This window comes from Delphinus delphis, chromosome 14, assembly GCF_949987515.2.
Source record: "Delphinus delphis chromosome 14, mDelDel1.2, whole genome shotgun sequence".
Taxonomy (NCBI): domain Eukaryota; kingdom Metazoa; phylum Chordata; class Mammalia; order Artiodactyla; family Delphinidae; genus Delphinus; species Delphinus delphis.
In genome coordinates this window covers 80,650,958-80,657,214 of record NC_082696.1, presented here as the reverse complement: position 1 = coordinate 80,657,214, position 6,257 = coordinate 80,650,958, and positions in this window count along the sequence as shown.

Here is a 6,257-nt window from a genome sequence, read left to right as displayed (position 1 = left end):
GTTTGTTCTACTCTCAGCTTGAGAAAAGGAAGAGGGTAGAGGAGGAAAGAATAAACAGAGAAGTGGTGGTTGATGTGAACCAAGGGAGCCCTGGTGGCTCACCTTAGGACCCAGAGGGTGTCTGAGATCCCCGAGTGGATGATTTCACTGTTGTCAGGAAGAGAGTTTCAAGAAAAATCCCTGAAGGAGGAAAAAGTAAGGGCAAAGAAGGGTTTTGTCTAACCGGGGAGAGCTGGCTTGGAGGCCAGGTGGACTTGGGTCCATGTGGCAACATGGTCACTTACAGTTGGCTGTGTGGCTTTGGGTGAGTCACGTAAGTTCTCAGGGTCTCTGGTCTCCTGTTGGCAACAGTGTCTACTTTGTGAGTTTCTTGGGAGAATTAGAGTGTGGGTGAAATGCCAGGGACATATTCAAGACACTTCTGTACAGTGGTTGCTAGCATTCTAGAGAAAATCTAGATGTTTGGTCACCACAGACATTGTGCAGCATTTGTCTCAATGGAAGTCAATCTCGCCTCATCTATGTTTACAGGGTTTATAGATCAAAATAAACATCTTAAGCTTTGTTTATTAGTTTAATGTAGTTCTCACTAGAAAAGCTACCAGGTATAAAATGGTTGATTTTATATTAGACACACTGATATTCACAGGATAGAAAATTTCCCTCATTGTGAATGTAATGAATGTACAAAATAGCCCTTTATTACTTCCTGAATAATTTGTTGAACTGGTTTCCCTTCTCTGCCGAGAAAGAGCTGGAGTGTGGGACAGAGCTGAAGCCTTTTGATCAGGATCAGAAGATGATCTTAGTTTATTTTAGGACGCCATCAGCATTGATTCTTATGGGAAGCAGGAAATTTTAACTTAAAACCCTCCAAATAGACATTTACGTCATACGTTAGTAGAAGGCCACGTAACAGTTAACACTGTTTAAAAACATGCGTGCGATCAATTCTATGAACTTGGTGGCCTTCTTGCCATTGTTTTCTAACAACCAGAACCAGGAGGATGAATAATCTTCTGCTAAATAAATATTCATCTTTCAAAATTCTAACCTGTAAGTATCTTCAGGTTAAATGGGGAAATTAAATTAAATTAAATTTGGGGTCACCAGAGTTCCTGGGCCGCTGTCTCGTTCAACCGTAAATCGTTTCGGAATGCGCCACACAACACTATCAATAAGATAGGAAATAAATTCTCATTGACGCCGATAGAAGCTGAATATTTTCTTTTCCCTCTGGCATTCACTTCGACGAATTCCCCCTCGTTTTACCTGTTTCCCTGTCCAGAAATGGGAAGGGATATTATAGACTTCCGTAGTTGACAGTGTGAATCCTAATGTCCTAGAAAATGAAGAGAGGGGACACAACTGTCCTCCCTCAAATGCTGCAGATGCAAGAGCTCGAGGTGGCACCGGAGCCCGGGCTCCCAGTTCACTGTGTTTGCCCTGTAACCCTTGAGCGCCGTCGGAGAACTGGAAGGGTTCAAAAGCATCAGCTTAGACGGGGGCTGGCCCGTGCAGCGGTGTCACCCAAGACTAGAGTCCTGTCCGTGAGAGTGGCTTTCTCACCGCCCTGAGCATTTTCCACTGGCCAGTGTTCACGTCGACAGGCTCTCAAGTTGGTTCAAACATTTCCACTGGGGAAGAACCCACCGGGGCTCTGCCAGTGGACTTTGTCGTCACCTCCCACCTTTCTGCACAAGCTCCCCTCTGGGATGACACGGAGCTGGCTGGGCTGAGCCCCCGACCTTTCCAAGCTCATCGAATGGCATCACCTGATCCCCCGAAGGACCTGGAAGCCAGGGAGCTACGTGGGAACGTTCATTTGTCAACTCATCCGGTTTGGCAACAAGTTCTTGGATTCCACTTCTGGAGTTTGTCTGCAATCCACCCCCTCGTTGGCACCCCTGCTGCCTCTGTAGGCCTTTATCTAGTGTAAAGACTCCTAAATTTCCCTCTGCCTTCAGAGAGAATGCAGCCTTCCCAAGATGCCACAGTGTGTCTTGTATCTCGGGTGCCTAACCTAGGGTCCAGCACATAATAAGCACTCAACAGCCACTGAATTAAAACAGATGTTTAGCAGTGATATCTTGAAACAAGCGTGAATATATGGACAGCTATTTCTGGATCCATTTCTGAAATTAGATATCTTCCACAAGACAAAGAGCTTTCAAAATGAATTATTTGTATGACTGTACAAAGATTTATATTGAAACATTTCCTAAGTATTTAATGCTTCGTTTGACACACTTGGATCATACTTTCTTCCTGATTTGGGGTCACTTAGTAACAGATGTCATCAATCGCTTTTAAACTGATTGAAGTTTAAAACAGTTCAAAGTTTTTTGAACCTCGGAAGTTTCAAATCCGAGGTTAAAAAAAAGAAAGGGGAGTCCACGGTCCTACTTTTCCTGCCCGGTTTGAAATCTGAACTAAGATGAAGTAATTTAAACAGCACACTTGGTGGATTGACAGAGTACCTGTTTCCGTGCATGGCTGCGTTATGCGCATGGAAATAAACAAGCGAGAGCACGAGACAGAAGTGTTTCTGTAAGAGAAGCATCTGGAGCTTTGGCAGAATAAAGGCAATTCCTTGGCAGTTCACAGCGGAGCTGACTTTTCCCTCCTGGTTTCACACTTTAGACCAAATTCTGATTGACAGTAAAGGCTACACTTTAAGAAATGGCTTTTCACCTTAATGTTTCATTTTCCAGTTGTATTGCTTCTTTGATGTGAGCTTTTCTTTTTCCTACACGTTGACAACCAATGGAAACTCAGAACTCGCTTATCTTAAGGTTTCATTGAATGGAAACCCTATGGAAGTTTCATGGATGGAGTAAACGGTTGCCCAGATTCCTTTGACCTCCATGAACTTTTTTACAGGCCATCCTAGGAAAGGCTTGAGTGTGCCACATACTTAGAAAAGCACTCTAGCCGGACATGACTTTGTGAAGAGGGCGGTTCCTCATTTTGTTTGACCTTTTTTCACTTATGGTAATGAACTCAAATGCTAAAATTGTTTGAGGTCACAGAACCAGTCACAGTGACATGAGATACGTAGAGAAAGTGGAGCATCTGTTTCGCAATAGCTCATCGCATCTTCCTTGTGAGTCCCACCTTGCTGACTGATGGGGACCTCTTAGGCTTGTCAACGGGAACTATCTCTGTCACTCTTGTTCCTATTTCTACTTTTGGGTTAAACATCCAGACTGTTCAAATTCTGGATCGTGGTTGGAGTGACAGCCTCTTTGGAATGACCCTATTTCTTTTGGTAAAGGGACTAGTCATTGGGATTTTACACCCCCTCTCTTTTCTTCAGGAAGGTATCTGTGGGCATTGACGTGGTCTCGCTGCACATTTGTGGCAGCAGAGGAGAACAGGTGAGAAGATGCCCGGGGTGTCCTCTGGGCAGGCCTGTGGAGTGGCTGGGCTAGGCTGCTGCTAAGGTGGTAACTGCTGAAGTTCAAGGTCTCAGCTGGCGATTGGAACCAGCTGGTGCCGGTGATGGAGCTGACAACCTTCAGTGTAGAGCAGCAGGCACACCATTTAGACCCCAAGCCTCCGTGGGTCATGGACACGTCGGCTCCCCTGGGCCCTCATGGTCACCAGGAAACCAGAAGTACTGATACATACGGGCTCAGTTTCCTGTCCACGGTCATCTCAGCTCTGGGCTCCAGGCTGTGGTGGAAGCAGTTTCTAAGCAGCGTCTCCCGGAGGCTTCAGCCCACAGAGGTTGTCCAGGAAAGTGGGGCACCTGCCCCGATGACTCCAGCCTCCTTAGAAGTCTATGGTGTTTCTAAAGGCTCCAGTCTGAGTTGAAAAGATCACCTACGTAAAACTCAAAAGAGAAAAGAATATTATCCCTGTAATAATAGACACAGAGTTGTTGTTGGTGGTGGTGTTTGGTAGAATCTAGAGTTGGAATAGACTTTAGAAAGCATGAAGTCCAACGTTGGCATTTACTCATGAAGAAACACGTTTAAAGAGTTTCTTCGATTTTGTGACAATTTGCTCTTTGGTTTAGCTTGAATCTAGCTCCCAGCCCCTAGCTCTGTGCTCCTTCTGTGATGTGGTGTCACCTTTTCTGTATGTGTATTTTCCTAAATAGATGCAGGTTGGAAGATCTGTTAAACTAAATGCTAAAGTCTTCCTTTTTATTCACCCTTTGGTTGAATTAATTAAGTAAATATTTTAGTTTTGGAGTCATCTGTGTGATAAACGTTGGGTTCTGTGATTTGAATCCCATCTCCACGGTTGGCCATGTGGCCTTGGGGAAGGTCACTGATACTCCATGAGCTCCAGCTTCTTTGTCTGTAAAGTGGGGACAAAAATATTCACCTTGGAGGAAACGGAGAGTTATAGAATTACATTGTGTTTTCATGGCACAGAGCAGTTAATAAACTATAATTGTTGTTGGTATTTCTTAAATATTTGTGGTTTCTGAGTTTTTCTTTGAAAGGCCAAAATTTAAAAGAGAGAAAGATGGAGGTAAAGAAGAAAGGGAATAAAGAAAAACACAGAACCAGAGCTCTGTATAACATTTCAGATTGTTCTTTGCTTTGTCTTTAGGGTTGGGGGGGGGGGGTCCTGATTAGATTACACCTGATCCTTCTTTATCTAATTTGATGGTTAAGAGGAAAAAATTGATATCACAGAAGAAGCATTGTGTAAGTTAATGTGTTATTATTATATTTGTAATATAATTCTTTCAGGAATCTTGAATAATCTACTTTTTAAATGAAGGAAAATCTATAAACTACCCATCAGGGGATTTGGTGAGAGGAATAAATAATATAATATCTGATGGTTCAGAAAGTTAGTTTCCTCTTTATCATCAACATTTTTGTGTGCAAAGCAAAAAGATCAGTGGGTAGTTACATTTCCCAAAAGTGTTTTCAAGAGAATTTTGTGCATCTAGGTAAAACTCTGCTGATAAACATTTCTCTTAATCTATAGCCTCCTACAAGTGCTCTGTAATTGCACAAATGCCATTGCCGATTCAAACTAAAGTACGGGCATTCTGCGAAAAGAAATATCTAGACCTAGGAAAAAAATTTCTAAGTGCCCATTACCATCATAAATTAGATAATTTTTGAGTGGTAACTCCACATAGATCTATAGATGGAGGAATCCATAAAAGAGCTGCTTTCAACTTTAAAGATCTAATTGTCTTAGTAAGTAGCTTCGTTGTTGATACCAGCGAGACTTGTTCACGTCTGCAGTCTCCCTTGAATGGGGTGGAGTGAGTGTTTATCCAGAGATACCTTTTTCTAATACAGCAGGGAATTATCTTGTAACTGGAAATGCTTCCCACTGGGAATGACCCTTCCCCCATTACCACCCCTCCTCTGCCATCAATTTGAAGAAATCGTTATTCTGGGAATTAAACTAATAAAACTAATAAATAATGGAAGATTGCTTTCTGCAGTAGACAACTTCTAAGGCAGGCTGTTTGGAGTACTGAAGGATAAATTTAACAAAACATGTGCAAGATACGTACGTTGAAAACTACAAAAGATTGTTAAGAGAAATTTTAAAAGACAATATAAAGGAAAGATATTCTGGGACTAGAAAACTCATTGTTAAGATGTCATTTCTCCCCAAACTGATCTATAAATACAATGGAAGCCCCAGGACTTCTTTGTAGAAACTGGCAAACTGATTCTAATGCATATATGGAAATATAAAGGACCTAGAATTGCCAAAATAATGCTTAAAAACAAAAATAAATTTGGAGGACTTCCATTTCCTGATTCTAAAGCTTTACTTCAGAGCTCAAGCATCAAGACTGTGGCCTCAGTGGAAGGATAAACAAATAGGTCAATGGAATGCAAAAAGGGGTTCAGAAATAGACCACCATTTACGGAGTCAATTGATCTTTGACAAACGTGCCAAGGTAATTTGATGAGGAAATAATAGTACTGTCAGTAGGTAGTGCTAGGACATCTGGACATTGAAATAGAAAAAAAACAAAAGTGAACATTGAATGTTACTCATACTGTGCACAAAAATAAAGTCAAAGTGGGTCAGAGACCTAGAACAAAATCTAAGCATATAAAACCTCTAGAGGAAAACATAGGAATTTTTCAAGATTTGGGGGCAGGCAAAGATGTTGTAAAGAGAACATAACCCTATCTGTAAAAATTTATAAATTGGACTTTGTTAAAATTAAAACCTTCTGCACTTCCAAAGATACCACTAAGAAACTGAATGAAAAAGCAGGCACAGATCAGAAGAAAATATCTGCAATACATATG